The 27,885-nt window shown below is 32.0% G+C and overlaps 1 long non-coding RNA gene across 1 annotated transcript in view; it reads right to left on the minus strand.

Annotated features, from left to right (window-relative positions):
* Positions 1 to 886: 886 nt before the first annotated feature.
* Positions 887 to 27,885, minus strand: part of LOC149484961 (uncharacterized) — a 208,542-nt gene continuing 181,543 nt past the window's right edge. The window contains exon 3 of the long non-coding RNA XR_016316328.1: positions 887 to 1,040. This is a non-coding gene — a long non-coding RNA (uncharacterized LOC149484961). The remainder of the gene's footprint in view (positions 1,041 to 27,885) is intronic.

Here is a 27,885-nt window from a genome sequence, read left to right on the forward strand (position 1 = left end):
AAGCCGTGACGGTATCTCTCATAATTGCTGAACTAAACCGACTGAAACGTATTTTTGTCAATGTCTACCATAATTACTCCATTTCACTCGATGTACCTCTTACTTTATTGTTGTTAAGTGTTTTTTATCGAAAGCGTAACGTAACTCGTGAATTTGTGTGAATATTTCAAATCCCAGTTATATTATATAACAAGTACGAAATATTTTCAATACGCATTTCCTTATTAATGGACAATAACATCAACTGACATAAAACTTAAATAAACATTTTTACCCGCATTTCTCCGCTCCTGTTGGTCTAAGCGTGTTGATATAGACTATAGCCTTCCTCGATAAATGGGCTATCTAACACCGAAAGAATTTTTCAAATCGGACCAGTAGTTCCTGAGATTAAAGCTATCAAACAAACAAACTCCTCTGCTTTATAATATTAAATAAGTATCCCACCACCTAACCTGCCCAATTAAATTTGAATTACACTTGTTATTACCAACGATCAATGAATAAATTACCCCATTTATCGTTATCAATATAAACGAAATCAGCTAAAAGAGCAAACAAATCTGTCCAATTTAGAACATTCCATAGTTCAATAATCATAACAGAGAGTAAACATTGTGCGTCGTAGATTCAAGGAAAACCACTGAGTGGACAGTGCCTTGTCGCTTGTGCAGCAGCAATGTAATCTGTTTAGATTTAGCCTTTGTTTAATGTTATTTTACGCAGCGCAAGGACGTTTGAAGTGATACCAGATAAAATGTGGTACAATTCTTAGAATTACGTTTAGAGTTCTATTAAATATATCTACAATTACATCTTTATAATATACTACCTTTCCGCCCGCGGCTTCGCCCGCGTTTTCAAAGAATAACCCGTTCCCGTAGGATTTCCGGGATAAAACCTATCCTATGTCCTTTCTCGGGTATCAAAATATCTCTATACCAAATTTCATGCAAATTGGTTCAGTAGTTAAGGCGTGATTGAGTAACAGACAGACAGACAGAGTTACTTTCGCATTTATAATATTAGTATGGATTCTTCTATAAAATTATTTAGATTTGACATTATATCTTAAAAAAAGGCTTAGTGCTCTAGATTGGTGATAAGCACTTTTTAATGAATATGTATTTGTACACCTTTCATTAGATTTTAATACTACTTGAGTTCTTTAATTTGATTAACTAAATACATTATACTACATTAGAAATTAATCCATCAATCAATCCTTATTATCTTTTATGTCACATGAAAGTGACCTTCATTATCGATCAAGCAAATACTGATACTTAAACACGAGCAGAGAAAAAAATAAGTTATGGTATTTTTCATCACATTGCATTCTACATCACTTTTCAAAATATAGAGACAGGTGTTTTAAACATGAAAATTGAAACTACTATGAGCACAAAGTTTATTCATTTTGATCAAGAAGCAAACAAAACTTGACATTATCACTCAACAAACAGTCTTACGCACTAATCATATTCTCAAAGATTGTCACAAAAATTCGACTGTAGGAGTCAAATTTTCGAGACATACATTTGCATACTTCATCATGTTCTTGATATAATTTACTCAGTTTACTTTTCGAGCATACTGTGCCTTCTGGGGAACCCTAAAAACCGGTAGACAGATGCCCGTGCCACGATTTCGTCATACTTGTTCTAAGTTCTAGTGTCACTGGACCGCGTTATGCGATAGGGATCTCGATATTTATTTTATTACAACTCGGTTTATTATGCAAGCTATTTGAAGAGAAATTGAGAGTGTTAAATTGTGTTAACATATCATTTTGTATTGATTTGGGAGTCAAATTAGATGGGAAACTGTGAAGTTTATGTGTGTGGATGTTGATAGAGATCGTAACAGTTTCTAATATGAGAAACCAAAAAGAAAACTTTTCAATAACTTTAAAGGCAATTTATTAATTATAAACCTAAACTAATTAAGTAATTTTGATTACTAACATACGTTACAGATGCTTGTCGTGTGTGACATGAATTAAAACATTTACAGTATGCAATTTACACGAGGAATTTACATACAAATTAATAGCAACATTTAAGCTCATTCTCCAAGCAATAATTGTACTAGATTTTCTAACAAAAACACGTGTCCAGAGATCTAGTAATAAATATTGTGCGCGCAATTATATCTGCTATGTTAATAACCGATTGACGTCACCACGTAGATATTGTATCACGTGTTCTTTGCATATTTTAATCTATTTGATCTATAAAGAAAAATGAGCTTCTCGATATTTGCTCGATACTCCGTATTAGATACATAGTATAATAAAAACCATTCATAAGCCTCGTAAAATAAGATTTATAATCATACACGTTTTTCAATTGCTTCAAATCATAATATTTATATACTGTATGAATTAAATTTATTTACACAAAATAACAAGAGTAACTTCCGAAAATTGTATAATTGCACTAAAGCCAATTTAAATTAAAAAAAACCAACAAACTTGCTATAGTATCTCATAAAAAACAACCAAATATCCTACTAATAAATTATACACAAATAGTATAATTAAATATAGTAATTAGTTGCATTAGCATAATCCGGTCCCGCCTACTCGCGGGTGAAGTGGCCATGCCACTCTACCGTTAGAGTTTTACCAAAACCAATAATCTGTTTCTACATGACACAAATCACTGAGAAATAACTATTTTGAAAGAGCTTTTCAATGTGTTTGTGCTGATTCATATATTGGTATAATATGTTAATATATCGCATTCGTTAAGGTAATTTTTTAATCGACATTGACATGCGCTCGCTAATTTTGATAGCAAAAAATGTCTTATATCGATTTGCGGCGTAGTAATTAGCGCATTTCTCTATCTTTACTACATTTTTTTACAATGTTCAATGTTTTGTTCATGATAATAATAATAAAAATAGTTTGGAAAATCCAAAAGTGCACGCCTCATAATTTTTTTTAATAATTATTTATTAATTATTATTTTTGTTTATTTAATAACAATTAAACCACATCGAATCAGACCCTGAAAAATGCAAGGGTTCTATTCCTGAGCATACTCAAGCGTAAGAGAAAAAAAAAGACTCGATTAGTAAAGTATTTCGGTCGCTATCGTGTTAACAAGAAAATCCTCCGCACATACAGACACACGGACGTCCAAGACAGAACTTTTTTAAACTGTTTTTTAACTAGTTTAAATAACAAAAATGATATCAAAAATATCATGAATGTTAAAAATAGTGTTTTTTCTTAATATGTGTGTGTATGTATTATCTTACAAGTGCAATGTATGATACATAAAGACATTTTAAGTTTGAAAAATCAGATGTTTTGCGCGAAGTGACAGTAGTACCCACCTCAACGCTTCGCTTATGAGGCGTGCAATTATAATTAATTTGTACTTATAAATTAAACAATGCCATTACCAACTTCTATATAAAAAACTAATTTTCCTTTGATAATTACCACAAATTCTTCTATCTACAAATAAAACACTAATTTTGGAACCAAAAAAGCGATTTCTACACATCGCATACCGTTTCACCTGATCTAGATTTTACACCAAATGTTGAACCACACCTGCTTTCAAAACTAAGATGATCTAAGACTAGTATTCTCTTGAATGTAGAACAATGTCTATTACAATAGTATGATGTCATAGGCTGGTGACGAATTTTAAATTATATGTTCTGGATGGTTAATAAATAAAAATACTTGAAATAGTATTATACGTAATACGACATTTAGAAATTAGAATCCTTCACACAATTTTATTATACTCGCAGTCAGACATATTATTTATTTATTTTATAGATTTAATGACAAAGATACAACCTTAATACGAATTTCATACGTTTTTCTGTATATTTTCACCAGTATATACATACTAATGTTTTGTTATCATAAATACCTATACCGATACGATATGATCAAATAAGTGCGCTAATCAAATATAACTCTAATATTAAAATACCATAAGTATTGCATAATCTATACCGCCTTCATCGCAGTATTAGCAGTAGCCCAAAAGAATCAAGTAGCACACACATGTCAAGCGAGTACATATTTGAGTATTGTACTGTAAAATGTTTGCTCACTCAGTCACTTTATTTATTTACTTTATTCTAACCTCTGCCAAACTCCCTTTGACATAACGGGATGCTGCTGTTTCACAGTGCAATGCGCATGAACGGACAAAAAATATTTAAGGCTCTATGTGTGCTAAATGATAGTCAGTCAAATGCCATTATTTGACAAAAGACTATATAATTGATTTATTATTAAAAATTCATCGCAAGTCATTAATCCTAAATATTACTTACTCTACAAAACATTTATTTTCTTTTTTTTTAGTAGTTTTAGCATCATCAGCTTAGAATTAACCTAAATCTCAACTAAAATCTTCCAAATGTTAATTACACAAGAGATTATCACTAATAATAACAGTTTGACGTGATCTTCTAAAATACTATGTAGAGTCACAATTTCTGAAAATTACTAATTTAAAACATACAGCGATTGGAACTATATATCACAACACAGTAATGAAGAAATATAAACAGATATTAAAATAAATATTACTTTTACCAATGCTAATATATTGCAACAGAAAGATGCGCGTTTTGTTTTGGCAATAAATGGCGAAGTATCATCGAGCGTTTTAAACGATACTTTTAACAGAAATCTTTGGGAAGTAGAAATTTTTTGTATGTGATACGTCGCTTATAAGATGACTAGCTTTCCGCCCGCGGTTTCGCCCGCTTTGTCTAAAACATAATAAATTATATACTAAAACCTTCCTCTTGAATCACTCTATCTATTAAAACCGCATCAAAATCCGTTGCATAGTATTAAAGATTTAAACACACATAGGGACATAGGGACAGAAAAAGCGACTTTGTTTTATACTATGTTGTGATTAACATATAAGATGATTAACATGAAAATATATTTTGAATGGTAAACAATGACCATCAAATTACTCGTCACTAAATAATACGTAGCACAGAGAAATCTTTATGTATTGAAAGTTTTTACCTTCAAGTATTTCAGTCTTTGACACATTATTTTCAAATATGTTTTTATAAATCAACATTGTATCTGTCACCGTGTAGATATAAGACTAGTTTCTCATTATGGCCGGCTCCAAACTCGTTCGAACGACGCCTAAAAAATTCACTAAACTTAATTAAATCTTATCGCATCTCAGCTCGTTAATTTGGCAACTCGTATCGTAAATTTAATGTTCTAGTCGATTTCTAAATAATGATATATGTTATTACCTGATTAATGTATATACTTGTACCTACTGGTTTTGGACGATACCACGCAGCGGGAACACTGCTATTGTAGTAGCAAATCTTTTTTATTGTATGTTTGCATGATTTTTATTATAGCGAATTTATTACGGACGCTGTGATCAGGTCATATGTGTTTAAATGTTTTGACCAATCTTTCATATTTACGAAATACGTCTAACGTATGGAAAAATTCAATATGAGTTCGTGTGTCTTCGAAAATATTATGATTTAGTAGTAACAGAAGTTCTTACTATTTCTACAAAACCGGTGATACTAATTATATGCAAATTATAAAAGTATCGCTCTAATACATATACCTGAATATTGTTTGTTTTTATTTCTTCTTAATTGCCAAACATATTAACGTCCGAGCCTAAAATATTCCAAAAATGAGTGCAAGAATTTGTATTTCATTAAAATATTTAAGAAAGCGCCTACAACGAGATATAGACATAGAAATAGTGGCTAAAATTTAATTGCGAAGATAAAATCGGCCATAAGATTTTATTTAACTGCTTTTTATTTTAATTTAAGATGCGTATAATCTTGATAAAGATTGTATTGAAATTAGAATCATCTTGCATTAGCATTTTTTATAGGAACCTTGATCCACTAATGTAAATTATGAACTAAGATCCTTGTTAGATATATTATGTTTCTATGTATTATAAAGATATTATGTGAATAAAGTGAATTAGGAAACGATATATTTAGAATAAACGTGAGAACTCTGAAAATACATGTAAAATAACATTTAATTTTTATACAGATTATTATTTTTTTTGTATAATTACACAAATATTATTATACATGTAACAAATTAGGTTCTACATAATTGTGAATTAAAAAAATACTTAGAGTTTATTGTTATAAAAATTGAGACATTTTTGACTAGGAAATCCTACCTATCTTGCTAATTATACCTAAATGTGAAAGTTTGTGAGGATGGATGTGTATGTGTATGTTTGTTACTTTTTCACGCAAATACTACTGAATCGATTACTATAAAATTTAGCACACATATAGAGGGACATATAGGTAAATTGGATTAACACATAGGATAGGTTTTATCCCGGAAATCCCACCGAAACGGGAACTACGCGGGTTTTTCTTTGAAAACGCGGGCGAAGCCGCGGGCGGAAAGCTAGTACTAAATAAAGATAATTGTTAATGTCCAAAATAATGACTTAATGGTGAAAATCAATGCTTAATTAAATTTACATTTTATGAGTTAAATAAATAAAATACAAAAACATTTACATAAAAATGCACAATAAATTTATAAATTAAAAGTAGGTAGTATTTCTTATCAATGTGGGCATTCTTAATTGTTAATGGTGCTTTGCTTTAAATAATGCCTTTTCTAAACAGATGTTGAATTAAGAATTTTATAAATTAACATATTAAACGTATATTTCACGAAGATAAATGTAACATAGTTTAAAGTTTTTCGAAACATATTTATTAATTAGCTATTTACATTAGAAAAAGACGCTATAATTTTTATGTTTAAGATTTAGAAATAATATTGCGAAATAAGATAAATACTGTATAAGGACACAGTTAAAAGCGTATTAGTAGCTAAATGGAAGAGCGTCTTGCAAAAAGCACTAACAGGCGTAGCAAGCGAAACATAAACATAGGCAGGGAGCGGGCTGAGAAATTTCTTAACTGTTATAATCATATGAAAATCTTTACAATTTTTATGTGTTTGGCTGTTTATACATTGTATACGCCGGACAAGACATTTACGATATATTTTACCTAGAAATTGGATCAGTAATTGAAATTGAATTCCGTTAAAATTAATCTCTAATATCATGTCCTTATCTATCCTTGAATATGTTTCTTACAAAGCCTACACAACATCTATCAAACACGAAGCTACAACTTTCAATTACTTCTATTTTTTTTACTTAATAACTGATTTTCTTAACATTGATACCAGTATCTAATGTCAATATAATTTAACATTTAATTACCAAACATTTCCCTACAATAGATATCCCATTTAACAATAAAATATCCCAGCCAGATCCCAGCCTCAGTAACGCATGATCGCACAGAAGTTGACTGCACTAGGCGCCACGCGCGGCGCTGCGCGGTGGGCGCGGCGCGACCTCACATTCCTACCGACCTGACTTAGTTGATTTATTTCGCGACTCATGTACCAACAGGTGATTATAAAACTATTTGCCGACCTATTCAATGTTTCAATCCAACAACTTTTCGATCCAAAACTACATAAAAAATGTAAATCGCTCTAGTTGTTCTAGTCACAGTGGTTTCGATAAAAAATACCGGAATGTTGAGTTACAAAAATTATGCGTACACGCTATTGGAAAAGCACTGTTCCAATGTTGTAACATATTGCGAATTGGCATTTATTAAAATTAATTGTTAACTAGGATGAGGTTTGATTATACGGTGAAGAAGTGTACAAATAAGCCAGTTATTATTCCATAGGTGTAACGTTATTGTAACCAATCCCCACATGTAAATCAGTTCAACAAACCCTAAATTGGACCAAGCACTAGACCCCAAAAACAAAAGCGATCAAGTTTAAAATTTAATTCTCAAAACCATTACACAGCAAGTCAAACAGCATGCACGCATCTAAGTAGCTGACAAGACAATCGTTGGAAGCCAAACATCGGCGCGCAAACACTCGGCAACCTTCGCTGAGCAAACACTACAAGAGCCCGGCTAAAACGGAAAATTACTAAAAACGTAACTTACTTAGTGAATATTTATTTTTATGTGACGGAAGCAATTAGCCTACTCGGGCTAAAAGGTTAGCAGATGCGGCTTATCGTCATGGTACTGGCGGGGAAAGCTGTATACCATGTTTTTGCTATGCAATTGCAGTTCTAACATTTAAAAATGATACGCAAGACATTTACCGTTAAGAACAGATGACTATAAAGGCAAGCTACCGAACATAAGTGTTAAAATATAAATAGTTCATCGAATAAATATTGCCAATCGTTAACATATAATATCAATTATTGGATCAGCTTACATCTTATCTATTTATCAAATGGCACTTAATTTATGTAAAGGCTCATTTAAAATGTTCGAAATCATTAATATTATTTATCTTCAGGAGTTGATCGATGATCTCCAAATTGGCAGGATTACGCAATATTATAATATTACGTTCAAAACTTGTGATATCGTTGTATTTTTAATTTTGACGACTTCATTTTTAAAACGTATTGAGTGGTACTTACAATTGCTAAATAATGTTTTCGTCCTTCGTTTCACAAAGCTTGTAAAATAAAAGCTACTTGGTCAAAGTGGATAAAAGGACAATGTGATGGAATGATGGAATCCCAAATTATTTTGATTCCTATTTGTAGGGCAACAGCTATTCGCATGTTTGGATATTTTGTGTAGAAGCACACAATGAATCAATTGTATATTAAAGAATTGGTGTAATACAAACTCATACAAATATTGCAATAAAAGTTCCAAATAATTTAAATTCTATTGCATATTTTATTTGATTTACATAATAGCCATATTACAAGAAACAAGAGAACATTCATATTCTATAAAATATTCACAATTACGTATCTCAAGTTATGAAGTATAAATTTCAGTCTGATATTTTTTATTTATTAAATACGTTGTGTAGCAATCGTGTCGGTGTCGTCGCGTCCCCGTCGCGTCTCGTAATATAAATATTCCGTTATCGGACAAACGTCGCGAGCTTATTACTTGACTTTTATCCGATTTCATGGGCTAATCTCCGCTCGCATCGGAATTGAGGAGATACGCCTGTTAAACATTTAGATATTTTATGATAATGTTAATGGTATTCAATTGACACGTATTATCATTAGATCCTTTCACTTGTGTCGTGGAATTAGTTCATAGAATGTAAGGAATCAATTTATAGTGTTTCTAATGCATTTACTTTATGTGGATTAGGTAAAAATCAATTTAACATATTTATTTTTTATTTTTCAGGTGCAGCTTGTCCTATGGAATCGTGCTTACCTCCAAAGATAATACCTATACTTGCGTTTAACCCCTATTTTCCATCCATCTGAATTTCGGCACACATAATAATATGAATTTCGCTTATTGATGCAGAATATATTACCTAAATTACCACAAAATATATGAGGTAAAACAAAAGAGGCATGTCCACACTACGCACATCTCCATATGATTGAAACTAAGAAGCGATCAGATTAGGCGGTCGCGCCCGGCCCAAAAGGAGAAATGCCGTGTCGTGTCTCGCTAAACTGTGTGTGCACTGTCATAACATCCTCCTGATTGGAACACAATTCGCGATATAAATACATTCTTATGGCTAAAAGAATAACTTTGTTCGTCATCTTCAGGTCATTCAGTACGAAGACCAAAAGGGTAGCAATCACTTTGTTGTTGGCAAAAGTTTTGAATGTAAACTACTTGTAAGTTTTAGTCTATATTGTAAAAAAATTTCTTAACACTAATTCATTGTTAGGAAGAGATACAAAAGGCCTTTCATATGATACTTAGACCTCTTAAACATTGAAAATCTCTCACTACCTATAACTGGCTCGCATTGTACCACTAATTGTAACAAAGACATCGATTACATAAGTCAAAACAAACCGCCAGTGACACCAAACACAAAAATCTCACGTAGCTCCAAAACAATCGGCTCGATATGAACTGTGAATGTCGTGTTCCAATATTGACCGACTTCGACAAGCGGTGTAACATGCGGCTCGCGGTGTGGTGCCACTATGTGATACAAACATGCTGGCCCTTTGAGCTGCCGGGGACATAGAGTAGAAGGTGCCAGTAGACGCTATAGTAGTGGTTATGAGTTATGATGAACTATGTTTAGCAGGGAGGCTCCTGGATCTGTAATAAGAGCTATATGACATACCCTTTAACAACAATATCGTAAGTTTTGTCTACGGACCTGATGGCCACGTTCATGATCACATCTCTTACAAGCGTCACATGTCAAGCATTTCCTAGTTAATCACATAGCTTATAACTCGTTAATTGGTGTAGAGTTGAATCAAATAAAGTTTCGACTATCTATAGAGAGCTGACAAAGTGCAGACTAGTAACCAGCTAAAATTAGTACCTAGCTACTTAAAGACCATTATATTTCTTAAATATCCAATAGTCAATTAAAACTCTCTGGACTTATACAAGTGGCGCATCTGTAGCTAGCATGTCTTTCGGCATAAAATAGACAATGAATGTTTAATTAGGCTGTGTCCACACTTCTCGGAACCGCCGCCAACTCCCACCGCTCTGTTGACTGTCAACTGTTACCGTTTACCTTAGTAGCTCCGTTAGATCATTTTTCTACATGTGGTAATGATGAGGAATACTCAATTATATCTTGGGAAAGTGTTATGCCTTACTATGTGTTCCACACCTAATTAAAATTAGTTCCATTTTTTTTTGACGCGAATGTAGTTCAGTTCTGGCCAGCGCATGAGCTACGCGCCTACGATACGATACTATACTTACGATAATTTCATTCCCAAGGCAAATGCCTACTATTTCTATCAGCATAATATTTTTGCTATTCCTAGCTAAAATGGAATTAACCTGGTGATCTGATTTAGCTGATTAACTAAAACAATGACGTAACAACATACAAACCGTTGTCTCCGACTGTCATACAAAATCGTTCTGGAATAACTCGTTATGCAGGAAGTTATTATTACACGCAGTATGGATTAACTAAATCACAAGACAAGGGCATGATTATAAATACAATATACTAATGCATTTGTACTAAGAAAATAATAAATAAATTGCGTTTTAAAAGTTAACACGATTACACATTATCGTTAGATACATCACTACGTGATTTACGTAACTTTCAAATAGTGTAAGGAACATACAAGACTGAATTTCCAAGTCCCTTCCCACGTTATCTAACGCGACACGTGTAATCGTGGAGCAATGATCCACACCATTTCTTACATTCCCATTGGGTTCGATATTTATCGCTTCCTCACCAAACAAAACATCGGTAATTGAGCGATCAAGCCTCGCCCATAACTTGCACAAAACTATCCGATTTCATTTACAGTGCTCGTGACAATTGACTTCTTTCCAACGGTCAAGCCTAGGCTTAGGGTTCTGTGTGAAGTGTAGTAAAATTGACCAGTTACAAACGATGGACGAAACATTTATTAATTATAACGTTTTGGTTCATTATAATAATTATGAACATCAATCACATTAATTTGATATTAATTCTGTGTGTATAAATCTAAGGAAAATAAATTTACGTATTAACGAAATTCAAACATTAATAACCTCCTCCATTCATTACTTTTTTACTGAAATAGCAAATAGATAAATTTTCAGACAAAATATTTTTACAATTTAGATTGCAATAAAAAAATCTACGGAACCAACATCACAGTAACAGTTTATAACCCTTCGATCGAAGATCATCGATGAGTACAGGCAGGTGGACTCTTGACCACCGGTCACTAAGACTATCAAATTACCCATACGTTAGCCGATGTGAAATTTATCGTGTTTCTTGCGTCCAACCGCCGGTCATTGTCGACTGTATTGAATATATTTGAATGGTAATTTGTGTCCAGGGGTCACTGCTAAGGGCGCTCCATATACTCGTGTCTTCCGCGTGGACTTTGAACCCCTTTGTTCTGGAATTTTTTCAAGACCCCGATGACGTTTTTCGAAAATAATGTTGTTGCTATTGTACGATGGTAGCAAGTACCTAACTTAATTTATTTCTTTATTTGATAAGGCCGATATGTGGCATTTCTCTGTAATGTTAATTACTGTCTTTATGTTAAGAATTGATGAATATTATTGCAACAGTTAAACAGAAGAAAAAAACATAATAAGAGACGGTTTATGTATAATTCTTAAGGGGGCGCATAAAGCAAAATAACCAATCTTCTATTAGATCATACGTGTAATATGCAAGAACAAATCTAAAAAATAAAATATATATCAAACAGCAAACTAGATGATATGTTCAACGATTCTGTTTAATCAAAAACATAAAATATTAAAATTTACTCGATAAAAAAAATCACCAAGTTAGCTCTAATTTTCACACTTATACGTTTTCTACTTGACATGGTAATACCTACTTATTATGATTTTTTTTTCATAAACAATTATATTAAAACATTTGCAAGATATTTGTCAGAGCATTTTGTGTACCTAATTACTTTTAGTTTTGGTTTTATCTGCGATAAACCACTTTTATCGTGACAAAATCAAACGTTTATCTCGAGAAAAAAAGAGCGCCAAAAGTGGTTTATCGTGGTATATATTTTATTTTTTAGATTTGGTCTTGCATATTACACGTATCATCTAATAGAAGATTGGTTATTTTGCTTTATGCGCCCCCTTAATTTATATTATACACGAATGCAAACCAATAAATTGTACATCCAACAATTGATTCTATTCCTAACGGTACTACCTACTCAGGACCATATTTTCCGCTTGAAGTTTGAAATACATAGAAAAATGAAGACAATATTATAAACAAATGTGACAGAGATGCTCTGGATCAGGGGGACATAAATTGTGAGCGCCGCGTGGAGCCGACTAACTTGTCGTAATGTGCTCGACAAATATAAAATGTTTAAATTATTCTCTGTGTTATGCTCCAGAATGATACAAAACACACAATATATGGTGAAAAGACTGAAGGTATGTATTATTGGCTAAAAAGTATAGACATGGATATATATTTGTTTACACTGTATCTTTACAAAATTATTAAATATTTTTTTTTGTATTTCATACAAAAAAAAGACATGTGGCACTCGGGGACTGCCGCGGTAAAGCTATTGCCCAGCATGCCTTCAAGCCACACCTCCGTGTCCGTCGGAGTGGGGAGCGTGAGGTTTTTTCGTTACGGAATTTCTCCATTCGGTCCCCGCGCTCAAGGCCCGCGATAGAAGCTATGCAATAGCTTAAAAAAATTAAGTAGGCTTTTAAGTTTTAATATTATCGTAGGTAACTTAGTAACATTTACGATTGCAGAATTTACATCAGCTATTGTCTTGCTTTTATTTTGTTAATTTGTAATATAAGTAGGTAATATACAATATACATATTGTCTTAATCTAATTTAGTAATGAAAAGGAAGAACACAAAGTCATAGACACAATAATTATACAATTATTCAAATTGTAGAGCAAAAAAACTCCCCTCAATATTTTAGCTTCATACTTCCACAAACAACAACAAAAAACTTAAAAGTTCCATAGTTTTGAGTTACATTATTATTTTATTTGAATTTGATATTTTAATATCACATATTATGTATAAGTGTCTATTACATATTTATATTAGAAAAATAATTGTATTGTATACAACAAAACAGCAATCATTAACTCAATTATTCAGTTTGAGCGTGCCAACTGCGATTTCGAGCGAAAACTCATAAATCATCAATTATAACCGTTTATACGATGGATATATCAAATCCTACGTATTATTGAACTAAAAGTGACATATTTACGCAAATCATATTCAAATGCGTACATTTATATCGCTTAATATAGACCGTGTCTGTGTGTTCGTGGTCCGAAAGGCAATAATTTAGAATCAATCTAACAGTAGCCAAATAACGAGGCCTAATCCGTGTCCAATCGGGAATATGTTAAAGATTTTTCAATAAGACCAGTGATAATCAGACGAATACTTGTAGGGAATAGATTTTAGGGTTACGTAGGAAGACTCTCTTACTTACTTGTGTAGCTTATTTTGATATATTTATGTCACTGCTTTCTAAGTGCATTCATAAAGCGCTGGCAGTAGGATTTAATGTTTGCTTTGGACATGTTATAATGAATGTGCATGTTTCCTTGGAATTAGAATTTTCGGCAGAAAACTAATACAATTCATTTTGTTTTTGATACTTACATAGTTTTACGTGAAAATGTAATTAATGATGAAGTTATATGTTCATTTCTTTTGACGATATTCCAGACAAAGGAATTGCACTTGCATTCAAAATTGCGATAAATCGTATATTGATAGATTTAATTAATAGGACGGAACCCCCAAAGAAACGCATTCCAGCTCTATCCGCACCGTCCTCGTCGTGTGGGAACAATTTTTCAATCACGGAAGGTGCACGGCGAAGTCGATAAAGTTCAGAACTTATGGCCGCGGTCAGCTTTGATCTGCTTATAGGCTTTTGGGCTTTTGGGCGTTTTGGTAGCGTTATCGCCAAATGTCGTTAAACCCTGTAAAATATTGGGATGATTTATAGATAATGGTACAAACGGTTGTTTGTGTAACGCAGGATAAAAATATGAACGATAAATACACTTAAGAAAGGTCAATAAAATGGTACCTACAACATACAATTTTTATTTTCAATTTTTTTCAAAAATTTCCAAGAAATCATGTCAGTTTTTTTTAGTTTATGAATGCTTACATAACGTTATCAAGGTGACTTTCCAAATACCCAGTTAACTAGCGTCTTCAAACCGAAAATAACTACCCATCCTACATTTCGAATATCTCTAACACGCCACGCGCCCAACAAAAGGCGCTTGGGTGACTTTTGACTTTGCCTAAGCTTCATAATATAATTGAGCCGAACAAAATCCGGCCGAGTATTACCATACAATAGCAAGCAGTTCCGTTGAGCCCGCCAGGTCGAGGAGGGCAAAAAAACACTACCACTTGCTTGTGTGATACCTAAAACGATCTACCACGCAATTGTATATCAATCCATTGGGAACTTTATCCTGCACGACATAAAGCTGAATGTACGATAGTCGTGTAGGGGAGTTACAACGTTCTGCAGCTAGGCAGGAGGTTGGCAGGCGTCCATCGAAGGCAGCCCATCATGAGACCGACGACTGTTTGACGGGTGACAAGAGCGGGCAAAAACGACAGCGTAACTTACCTACTGCGGCTATATACCAAGTTTTGAGTTATTGCATCCACTCCCCGTTTTTGTGGCCGTCTCGACGTCAGTCTTCCTTTCGTCTGATCGATGTCTTTTGTTTACTTTCTCTTTTAATGCGTTTTTGACGTTAATTAATGGAAATGTTGGATCAAACTCCGGGGACGTCAACTTATTGGCGGGTTTAGACGCTGCTCCTGACAAAGGTATACGGGGCAAACAATATCTCGATTTTTTGTTTGAATCTTTGCATAAACAACGTCATTGTTGCTACAATAATGCAAAATATCGATATAAATTTAACGATCCGGTTGTTATAACAAAACTAAACAGTTTTTTCCTCGATAAATGACTGTATCTTACTTTACATCTTAAATGGCCATACAATGTAAGGAATAGCAGTTGTGACGTCGTTTTTTACAAGCAGCATGAACGGTGACATAACTATTGGCAATTAATAACGCAGCGATGACACCTAAGAAAGGGGACAATTACTGCTTCTTACTGAACGCAAGTTAAACAAACTTAGTACGGGGTAATGAACTTACTTAAATAGGTATTCTCAATATGTTGTTGTTTAGTGGTGGCAAGCTGAAAACAAACTATTTGACCCGTAAGGTAAACAAAATAAAAATGACACACAATTTTACAACAAACAACACAAATTCGTACAAGTGGGAAAACAATATTTAGCAACTTCCTTCTGTTTTAGTAATGACTCAAGTTAACTTAAAATAACAAGCATGATATCTACAAGACGACACATTTTATATAACAAGGAACATACAGATTGAAACTGAAAGAAAATGTATTTGCTTCGCATGTATCAAGTTAACCAAAAAAGGGTATTACATAAAAGTGTGTGGGCAATCAGTAACAAAAGGACGACAGTGAGAGTTGGGTTTAGACGAATTTTCTCTAGTCTAGAAACCGAATGTAATTAGGTATTCGATGGCATTGGCCACGTCTCACGATGGTAATATATAGCGCCCGGTGCGCAGTCAGGTACGGGGATACTTACTGCTAACGACATTTATACCTTTTGAATCCATACTTAATATTATAAATGCGAAAGTAACTCTGTCTGTCTGTCTGTTACTCAATCACGCCTAAACTACTGAACCAATTTTAATGAAATTTGGTATGGAGATATTTTGATACCCGAGAAAGGACATAGGCTACTTTTTATCCCGGGAAAATGACGCAATCCCGGAAATACCACGGGAACGGGAACTATGCGGGTTTTTCTTTGACTGCGCGGGCGAAGCCGCGGGCGGAAACCTAGTAAATAATAAATGAAAAACCTAATAGTATATGGTGGTAGGTGTGTAAATTTAATCAGATAATTATTATTTATTAATTCAATAAAACTTGATTAATATTTAAATATACTGAAATATTTCTTATTTTTTGGTTAATTTAACTGATTATTAAAAAAAAGAATAAAACATTTCATGAATTTCTTAATAAACTTTGAATAAATATTATTATTTATAGAGTTATGCTTATTTCAATAATAAGATAAGAAAAGTGATGAAGAAAATGTACATGCAATGGAATATATTAATCAAACAAGTTCAATTATCTCGCTGCTTCAATTAGTTAATAACTTCAAACTTGACGATATTTTTCCAAATCTTATATATTTTATCGTGGTCGTGTCGTACGCTATAAAAGCGCGTCCCGACGACACTTTCTACGCACGACGAGCCGCACATACCCAACTATGAAGCGACATCCGGGTGACGTCGGCTTGTTTATATGTATGTTTGTTTGTTTTCACTCACACAACGCACACATTTTCACTAATATACGCGGGTAAAGTGTTTGGCTTGTACTTACATTATTGTGTTTTTAATTGTATGGCAAACTGATAAGAAAAATGTTAGGTACATACCTATATCTGAATCCGCAGTACAAAAAAATATATATAGGTATACCTATATAATAATAGCTTAGCTTTTGTATTATAATTTGACTGTTCTTTGAAATTGTACATATTACCTATAGTTATATAATTCTTAATGCATTTAATCAGTTTGAAAATTTTTGTTTACTGCCTTACAGTCCCATACTTAACGAATACAGTTGATACCTAACAAAAATTATCTTATTATTTTTTCACCTCATATCAAGTATCACATACAATACCAAAGATTATCACTTTATAATATATTTGCCTCCAGTTTTTAAGGAAGCATCACATCAGCACGTAGCAAGGACTTACCAAAGTTAAGAATTGATGTACAGGAAGTATTCTATAGGAAATTATACCGGCTTCCTTTACTGGTTATAAAAATGACGTTTACTAAATATTTACCTGCGTTGATGTTTTAAATTTAATCGGATGTGCTAGAAGTGGACGATTTCTAAGCATCACGTTGAAATATTTGGAAATCCTTTCCAAGTTTTCTTTAATATAATTTTATACTAAAATTTCATGTCACAGAAAGCTCAGCTTTGATAAAAAAATCATTGGATCAAAAATCTTTCCTATTGCAACAATTAAGTTTATTTAATTTGCTTACTTAAATTCTTCAATTTAATGTGAAATGTTACAGTACAGGTTAATGTTTATAATATTTTCCTTGTACAATTGATTATCTGTATGCTCAACCTTGGTAACAGATACCGTCTTAGTCTTCTCATGTATTAGAATTTGGAACCCGGGACCTCCTCACTCGTTTCTAACCACTACACCATAGCGGAGTTACATTAATACTTTATTTATAATCGTGTTAAATTCCACATTATATTTAACCAATGAAGGCAATTCCGCGCTATTGCCATTTGAAGGAAAAATGTCGCTATTTCAAGGAGGAAGCTTAAGAAACAAGACTTACCTTTATCTCAATTATACGTCTGAGTCTAGACCATAGACTAAACGCGACATAAGGAAACTTAAAAGTTTATGTTTATTTACAAAATAGGCAAAATATGAATGCGCTTTATTAATATTTTGGTCTGCAATAAAAAGTTAAATGTCCTTTAAAGGGCTAGCTGACTTATTAGTAGGATCTGATAAAATCGTAACTTTTTACAATATAGTGTCGGATTTAATATACATTTTAACTGTATTCGTATTTCCGTCGCCCTAAAAAAGTAGTCCCTGTTATTAGGAATTAGTACCTTAAAATTAATACTTACCTACATTTTATAAGAATTGATTGGTAACTTATATGTTTACGTAATTGATTGATTTTAATTTTTAAGGTAATAGTTTTCAATTTAGAATTTGTTATTGGTTCTTATTCCACATTACGCTAAAACAATAAAACACGATGCATGTATTGTTGATGATTTGATGAATGATGATTTCTCATGCATTCAAATGCAACTTGATTATTACAAAACATTTAACATAAATCTGAAAAGTTTTCTACCTACTTTCACAAACAGCAGTAGCCGATGACAAGCAGACCCGCGGGCGCAGCTAGTCTCTCAATAAGCGGAGTGGTGTAGGCGTATACCAGTAGTTAGATATAACGCGATTACGCCGCTACGTGATAAAACTGCCAATGCCAGGAATTTCATCGAAAACCTCATATTATATATCTATGTATTTATTGAATTTCTTCATGCCGACAACCTATTATGAAATCTACAATTATTTCATAGCTAACTGACGCTCTACGTCGCTTGGTTAAATTGTTCTTACTAATTTAAATTTTTACTCTTTTGAAAAATATTTTCATTCAATGATTTCTCATATGACAAATGTCTTCTTTTTCAACAGGCATAATATTGAAAGTCTTCCAATTTCGTTAGTTGCTGAAATAAAAATAAAAATGAGGAAAAGAACTTACTATAAGCATGTATTAAAATTAGTAGTAGTAGGTACTATTAATATATCCCTCAAGTTAATTTACTATGAGTAAATTGCACATTCAAGCAAAGCACCATCAAGCGTGAACAGTTTAATAATATTTTACATACATTATTTAAATTATAATACTACAACATATTTAACAAAATCTTCAATTTAAGTTTTCGTACATCCACAACATAATACATTACTTCCAAAAAACTCATAAAGTACACATAAAAGTCTTCAATTTCACGACAACGTACAATTAAGCGCAAATTGAATTAACTCAATGTTTTATAACTGTCAATAATGAAACACATTACCATGTACGGTATGTTATAGTGAGATCTTATCTTTGCTATTGCGTTATAAATGAGTCAAAATTTTACTCCATTTTCATTTCTGAAAGTGTTTTGTGGCATAATTTGTTGATCATCGTATGTTTCATGTTTGAGGAAAAAACTTAGATTAAAAAGAATTAAAAGCTAAATATGTATATCATACTGAGGTAGTACCTATAGGTTGCAATCTAAATACAAACAGCAAAAACATACAGTTTAAACCTATACAGTATACACATTATTAAAATTGAAGAGAATATTTTTCCGTAATATTTAATAATATAAACAAGTAAGTTATATTGTATCGTTTCATACATTGCAAAAAAATATTCATAACAATAGACAAGTGCCTAAAAGTTAATTACCTTATTACAATAGAAAACGTCGCGTGATTTATTTTAAACTAAATATCGTTAGCATTATTCATATTGCTTTGTCGAATATATTAGAAATTAAGAGAAATTGTTATAATTAGTCGAGGACGATTAAAAGATAATATGGTAAATTTTGTAAATTTCATCGCCGTTGTTTACGAGTTCAGGCTTTCTCTGTGTAACTAATTAATAAACAAAATTAGGATAAGTGACTTTATATGCGTCTTCTTCACGCAGTTTTATTTGAATAGTAACTTTAAAAGGCACTTATACACTACGTAATACATAACGTAAAACAAAATTGTCTGCTCTGTATATGCGTCCCTATATGTATGCTTAGATCTTTAAAACTACGCAACGGATTTTGGGTGCGTTTTTTTTTTAATAGATAGAGTGGTGATTGGAGGAAGTTTTTAGTATATAATTTGTTAAGTTTTCAACAAAACGGAGAAAAGCCTCGCGCCGGTAGCTAGTATATGTATGAGATTATTATCAGCTATAAATTCGCATATCAAATTTCAAATATGTGCGGTATTTTTGCTTCACACAGCAACAAAAATCGTAAAAGTTAGCATCCACTTTCCGAATCATAATATTTATAGGATTGTTTCTAAAACGAAAACCAAATAAAAGTCATTAGCGGAGGTAGGTAAATAAAAATTTCTAAACGTTTATTTTTATCTAATTAAATTTAAATATATGGAGATTTATTTAAATTTTTTTTTCAATTTATATTTTGATTTTCAATTTAGTGCGAATTAGAGTGTTTCTAACTCATGCTCTACATACAACACACGCCAATTTTTAGATTTGTACATCTATGTAAAGCCTTTTTTCTGTAAGTAGTAGTAGATAGTCGTTTATGGTGTCTACAGGACTACCAATATAAATGATTATTTCTTAAACTTAACTATATTCTTTCATCGTTAGATTTTCAATTTATATCAAAACTCTACGTCACATCATAAACAATAGCCCGTGATTCATGGTTTTGATCTTTAAATAGTGCTCACCAAAAGTAAGGAAGGTTTCTTACAAATCAATTATTATTCCCGCAACGTAGCAGGCTCTATTTGGCGTGGCCATGTAGGGCGTCCGTCAGCTTCTGCGTCTGTCAACTGTTCTGCGTCTGGCGGGAGACGTGCCTGTCGCAGGGTCTGATCACAATCCATGGTCCGTCGATCGGTTGATCTGCATGAAAGATCGGCAGGTTTAAAAAAATATGCAAATAATGTGAATCGAACAGCCCAATTTAAACAAGTTAAAACAACGTGGTTTAATATACTTAGGTACAGGTTAGGTAAATTATATTTATTTATTCCTTAAATTTTATTCAATATGGAAGAGTTACAAATCGATCTAACCACAAAGGCAATTTTATTAACCCGTATTACCTCAGTTCTACAATAACACTTTAGTCTGACTGTATCAAGGATAACCAAACAACATATAGATAATATCTAAGGATAGTATTTCCTTGACATAGTGCTTCAAGGTCGACACCTCACGGCCGACTCTACAAAACGAAATTAAAAAAAAATGTAATCTAATATAAAAATTATAAAGAATTTCTACATGTGAAATCGATATTAAAAATAGTTGTGACTATATGAGTGTCGTAAAGTTGTCGTTTTATTTTGAGATATCCACCAATTTATTGAATTTGATTTTTATTAGATGAATAAAAAATACATCGACAGAAATAGACTGAAGAACATTTACTTTATTTATTTTAAATTAAAACTTTAATGGAATTCGCAGACGAATTTCTGTAATGAGAAACATTGTTTTATGAGGATAAATGTAGAAAATTCTTGTATTTGCCAGTTCGTTAATAAAATAGGTTTCAGATTAAAAAATTGTATCACTTTCGTTACTACTTTGCACTTACCACATAATATTCTGATGTTTACATAATAAAATTTTAATTTATGCCACGGAAGCTTTAACCTACGCACTTCCAATGGTTCTGCTTGTTGACCAGTATCGTATAAATATCCTTACAAACATAATCTTAATATAAATACGTACTTAGTACAGTTAGCAGCGCAGGTGCGACATTCGCGAAATGCAGGCCGATAAGGGCATTAACATAAATTGATTATAATATTACGTCGTGCAGTGTGCTCCGTAACTCTTTAGGCATTCTGGGCGCCTGGTGCTTCGTATTGAATAAAAGTGTATAAATATGAATAACAACTGAATTAATTACTTAATTGATAACATGGAGGAATAATATAACAAATATTTAGATATTATTATTTATTATCTTAAATAAAATAAAAATAAGATCTTTTAAAAATATTTCCTAGGAATCTTATAAAAAAATATAGTATATTAATGAACGACAAATCAATGATCATAATTTTCGCTCGGCGGGAGGACGTCTAGAAGATTTACAGCGTTCAATAGATTGCCAGTTTGTTTAAAATTTATTTTATTTCGTTTTTATTATAATAATAAATATCGTTAAAAAACTAAAACACGCTTAAAAATTAAATAAATTGTCTCGCTTGCTCTTATACAGAGTATACGTAAGAAAATATTTGATTCGGGCGATTATAAACAGAATATTAAGATAATTCCTTGAAATTATTGTATTGTCACTAAGATTGTCACGCATTCTTTTTAAGTTTTCAAATTTTGGATTAAATCTATCGGTTACATACAATGTCGGTTACATACAAACATACAGGTAAAGCTATAATAAAACTTGTCAAAACACACACTTTAGTTTCCATTTTCTGTTCTTTCAAAAAATTGTCGGTTCCGAAAGCGAAGGCATCAAGAATATCGAATTGATAAATTTGGCATTTTATTTTTCGCACAGGATTCTCGATCTTTGGTATGGTACCTACACTTTCTGTGAGAAGAGTCTTCATATACCTATTATATCAGTATACTAGCACATGAGTAGAAAGACGGAACAGAGACTAAGCTTCTTAAGAACGTACAAAATTGTTACCTATTTTGGTAGGGTTGTCACATTAGGTTAAGACAAATTAAACAAAACATTTGTTAAATAGTTTTATAATTACACACAATTACATACATACTTACAAATGTTAAACTTGTAATAATAATGAAAGGTAAAAACACACCGTGTACAATTCTCTTCTTATTAAAAAAGGACCTAATAAAATAAACGCAAGTAGGTACTTACTTGAAAAAGTAATAATCAAAATATTTACTCACCTATTGTACTCCCTGGGATAGTTGAAGTATGATATATTTTTAGTTTTTCTAGTATGATTCATACACACAGTACAATAAACAACCATTTTTAACAATAAAATATTACGTTTTATATTAAAATATTCAAACTTGCAAGTTGCAACTAATAAAACAAACAACGTGCGTCGTATCAACCCTGAGACTGTCCTCAGCCTGTGCAAGCGCAAACCGGTTTTTTCCAGAATCGCTGCGTACGCGACAAGCGGCCTGCGGTCACACACACATGCCCCGCGTACTTGTAGTAGTGCAATCGATTCGCGCGGTTGTTTGAAGCTTAGTCTCTGTTCCGTCTTTCTACTCATGTGATACTAGCGCAGGCCTTAGGCTGGTAATGTAAATTAAAAAAAAATGTAAATGCATAGAGCATAGTTATAAAACCAATTTATAAAAACTATAAGAGCGAGTTAATTTACATATAGATAATATTCAAAATAGTGTACGAAATTCGTGATATAAAAAAAATGAAGTTCCGTATTAACCGTATAAAATCTCTCATAACTGTTTGTTTTTAATTTAATTAACAAAATAAACAGAGCCAAATAAATTATGCGGCTTCACTGACCAGAAATGTGCGTTTAGATAAAAAATTATAATTAGTTAATAGTTATTTAGAAAAATATTTACGCAAAATGCACGCTTTTTGTATTTAAAACAAATTATATTATTATAAATCATACTCATTATGTTAATTGTATGATAAATTTATTTGCTTTTTACTTTTATTTTGGGCATAAGTTTTTTTTTAATGCGTAATGAAATTAAGACTTGTGATAAAAGTGATGGTCATAGATAATAATAATTAGTATGGATAGAATCTTATAGTACATCTAAAGGCTCGTATACATTACACCTCTACGCCCGTGCCGGCACAAACGGTTTAATTTATGAAACAATTATATGGTAATTAGTGAAGAATTTATCTTATAAAATTTGAAAATATAACTTACAAAACATTGGTAAATTTGTTAAAATAATATGCAGGTTGTATATGCAAATTTTTTACAAAGTAATAATAACGTTGCTAATTATTATATTGTAACAGCGCTAAACTATTAACTTAAATTAAAATGTATTTAATTAAAGTGTAAAATAAAATTAACTCGTATTTTATTACAAATGTCGTGCTTGTACATACATCAGGATATTTAGGAAGAGCTATCCAAAAATGTAAAAAAAAATATTAAAATATTACCGCATCCAAACATTAATTCTCATGTTCAGTTGGATTTACCTGCTATTTTTTTAAAAAATATTTTTTTTCAATCTGTCCCGCACACAGTTATTTCTCTAAAATGTAATGATACTAGGAATTAGGCCATTTGCAGTTCGCCCAAGTTCTGTAATAGTAAAATAATAATTGTAATTTAGTTAATCAAGTAGTTTGTTTAAATTGTAAAAAACATGCAAATCGAAATTATTTTTACCTATTAGATTATACAGATTTAGCTAGAAATCAAATACCTTTTATGATTCACAAGGTAATTATTATAGATAATATTGAAATAACATACATTCGTGTATACAGTCTTTCACATAATCTTAATTACTTAAAACATAGATTTTCAGTTGCTATAATGTAAAATTCCTTAAACTTACCCAATGTACACGCGCTCTTACGCCTAATAATAATGTAAAGCGAATTTTGAACATTTTGTCTATTCCGTTCATATCACTGAGCACCAGTGAAAGGCATTTAAAAGATTAAAAACAAAGATATAAGTGAATTAATTCTAAGTGAAGATAAGATGATATGACTCCATAATGTTTTATGTTGAAAGCTTTTAAAAGCAGGTCCATATAGAATGTAATTCGAAACTATGGCTTGTTATTTTGTCTATGATACCTGTAATTTACTCGATTTCTACATCTCACTTCGTTTTAAAGCAATTTTTATGAATTTGCGTAGATTGCGAAGATAATTTCTGAACCCGTTTGTATAAATTAAAACTCAACACGAAGTTATACTTACTCATTTTTCTTATATTAATACGCAATGTTTTATATGAAAAACTAAATAATCCGGGCACCCCAAATAATAAATCAAACCGAAGTAATTAATTTAATAATGTTTCATTAAAACATAAATAAACGCCGGTCAAGTGTGACCACCAATTACCGAGGGATACCTACACTATAAATAACAGTTAACTATTAATTGCACACATTTTATTGTTTTCGTATTATTTTCAGAAAAGAATCTGCCTAGAAGTAAACTTATACTTAAAACACATAGATGTAGAGTCATACATAATATTTCGGTAAGAAGCAGAATTAGTAGGTAATATAATTTAAAATTTAAAACCAAACATTAACTACTTATACTAAAATAATGTTTTTTATTTCATATCTGATGTCTATAAGCCAGCTACACAGTACACAGTACTTATTACACTGTGAAACTGTGATAATAGTTAAAATTGATCATATCGCTCAAAGGTTTGATCCATCTCAACTAATACTGTCTAACATCTATCGAGATAGACTTTTCAAATGCCCACCGAAGCATGAAGATAGAAATTACCACTAACAATGCTTAGCCTAAACCACGACGCAGTCACCCATCGTTGAAGTCACCGCGCCTGTGGTTGCTTAACTTACAGTTCAACCATGGAGTCTCCTAATGACATGGATTTTGATTGGTTCTGTTCTAAGGAAAGATTTCAACATTAAACTTCCGAAGAGCTTTTCATATTTCTGCAAAGGATTCACTTCGGAATTGCAAATTGTAGGTAGGCGAAAGATGCGGGCTCGAATCCCGCCACGTGATTAAATTTTTTCTAGCCGTTAATAATTTATTTCTTAAAAATAGTAGGTAACATAAATCTAAAAACATTTGCCAAGTACACAAACAACAAGTATGTATAACAGTATAACCTACAATTATGAGTGGTAATGTCACAGAGTTATGTACACATGCGGGTAGCTTGCGTCGAAGCATTCCTACTTACTAATTGATCGAGTTATCTATACTAATGTTATGAGTAAAGTCTGTGTGTTTGTAACGCATTGGCGGCCTAAGTGCAAATCGGTTGCATGAAATTTGGAATGAAAATAGTGGAAAAACTGGCTCAAACATGCTTTTTTTACCCATAAGTGTTGAAATAGAGACTAATAGTTATTGTTCGTAAGTTTGTCCGTGGGTGAAACCGCGATACACAGCTAGTTTAATTTACTTTGTACCTATAGCTATAAGGAAAATAAACGCTAGTGCTGTTTTCGAGTGACTCCTAGAAATAATATAATAAATTTATCAAGTCATTTTAATAGATATTGTGGTCCGTATCTTTTAATCTATTGCAGATCATTTATTTAGTCTCAAGGACTATTTGTTTTTTCGTAGTAAAACACGTGGATTAGCAGACTGGATGGACAGGTAGATTTTTATGCAAATAGGTACTAAGGTTAAATAAAAATTATGTGCTACATCACCAATATGCATACATTTTTGCAATGCAGAGACTTTTGATATTACCAATAAAAAGTGCGTATGTGTCGAGAACACGTGTCAGAAATGAAACTTCTTTTATTTGGCAAGATTTAAAGATACCAAATACGTGACGTGACGGTGTTCCCATGACGCGACCTTAAATTTTTTTCTCTCAACGCGACTAATAAAGTTTCACTTCAAAAGCTATCATAACAATATTTTGATCACCCTTTATAATCTATCGTTGCATGCAAAATACACATATTATATGCAAGCAAAGGCAAATCTGGTGACCACGTAACACCGGTAGCTCCTTTGCTTTCACTGTCATTAATATCCTTTTTTTTTTTAATCAAAAATCAATAAATCCTTAACTTATTTTTGAAGTGAAACTTCTTTTTACGGGGTTGGAAAAAAATTAGTGTAACATTTTTTCGTAACGCGTGACATTTTTCCGTTACGCGCCATCTTTTTCTTATCCCTACCACGCGTTATTCGACGTATTTCTGTAAAGTTGCATATAGTAAATTATTTTCTTTAAAATAAGATCATAAAAAAGTTTCACTTCTTAGTTCTTACGTGTGTACACTAGTACACGCACATTTTTTTTTGTTACTCTTCGCAACTTCAATAAAACGACAAATAAATATAATTAAATAATCACTAGCTTTACAAGAGTACAATTATTATCACAATGTACTTCGTTCAACCTAAACGGTTGAATACAACGTTTTTCTTGGTAACTACGTCACCACAGTTATTACCGATTCATATATTAGCAATATATGCCGATGACTCAAGCTCGTAGGAATAAAATAAATATTTATACATTTGTATTACACGTACGGACAAACTCTCATTTTCTGTAGTGAATTATTGCTGAGCGCATTCTAATTAAGTCATTCCAATGTTGTGGTCAAGTAATTCCTAATTATTACATCCTTATAGTTCAACATCAAGTATTTGTCACAGAGACAGTCATTATTATTATAATATGAATACATTTATTTCCGAAAGCGTATCTATATAATAAATAAATATGATGGGCTCTACATTCGTAACTCAGTTGCGACTTTTAGATCATGTCTTTTATATACCTGTAATATGGTTACAATTTTAAAGAGGAATATCTATCTTATTAACAATATTAAAGTTCACAATAATGTGGCTCAGTCATACTACTTGGTCTTGTCTCATGATCGCCAAGATATGTCTTGATGACCCAGCCGCCTTTTTCTTGTATTTTCAATGACATGAGGTGACGTTACATGAGTATGATGTTATTTTAATAATTGGACAGTGTAAATATCATACTTTTCTTCTCTGTTACTTGTTGTTCTTTATGTAAAGAATTTAACATTGTATACACAAGATATATTCCCAGGAATCGTCATATTAATTTCGAACATCGCCAATTTATGAAATTACTTATCTCTGAATAGAATTAAGATAGAAACTGTCTTATCACATCATTAAACAGACATGACCCATTAAGAACGTCCAAGCATTTA

The sequence above is a fragment of the Colias philodice genome, chromosome 11, assembly GCF_061535455.1.
Source record: "Colias philodice isolate Cphi_HAF_F1 chromosome 11, ilColPhil1 Martin Lab GWU primary, whole genome shotgun sequence".
In the NCBI taxonomy this organism is placed as follows: Eukaryota; Metazoa; Arthropoda; class Insecta; order Lepidoptera; family Pieridae; genus Colias; species Colias philodice.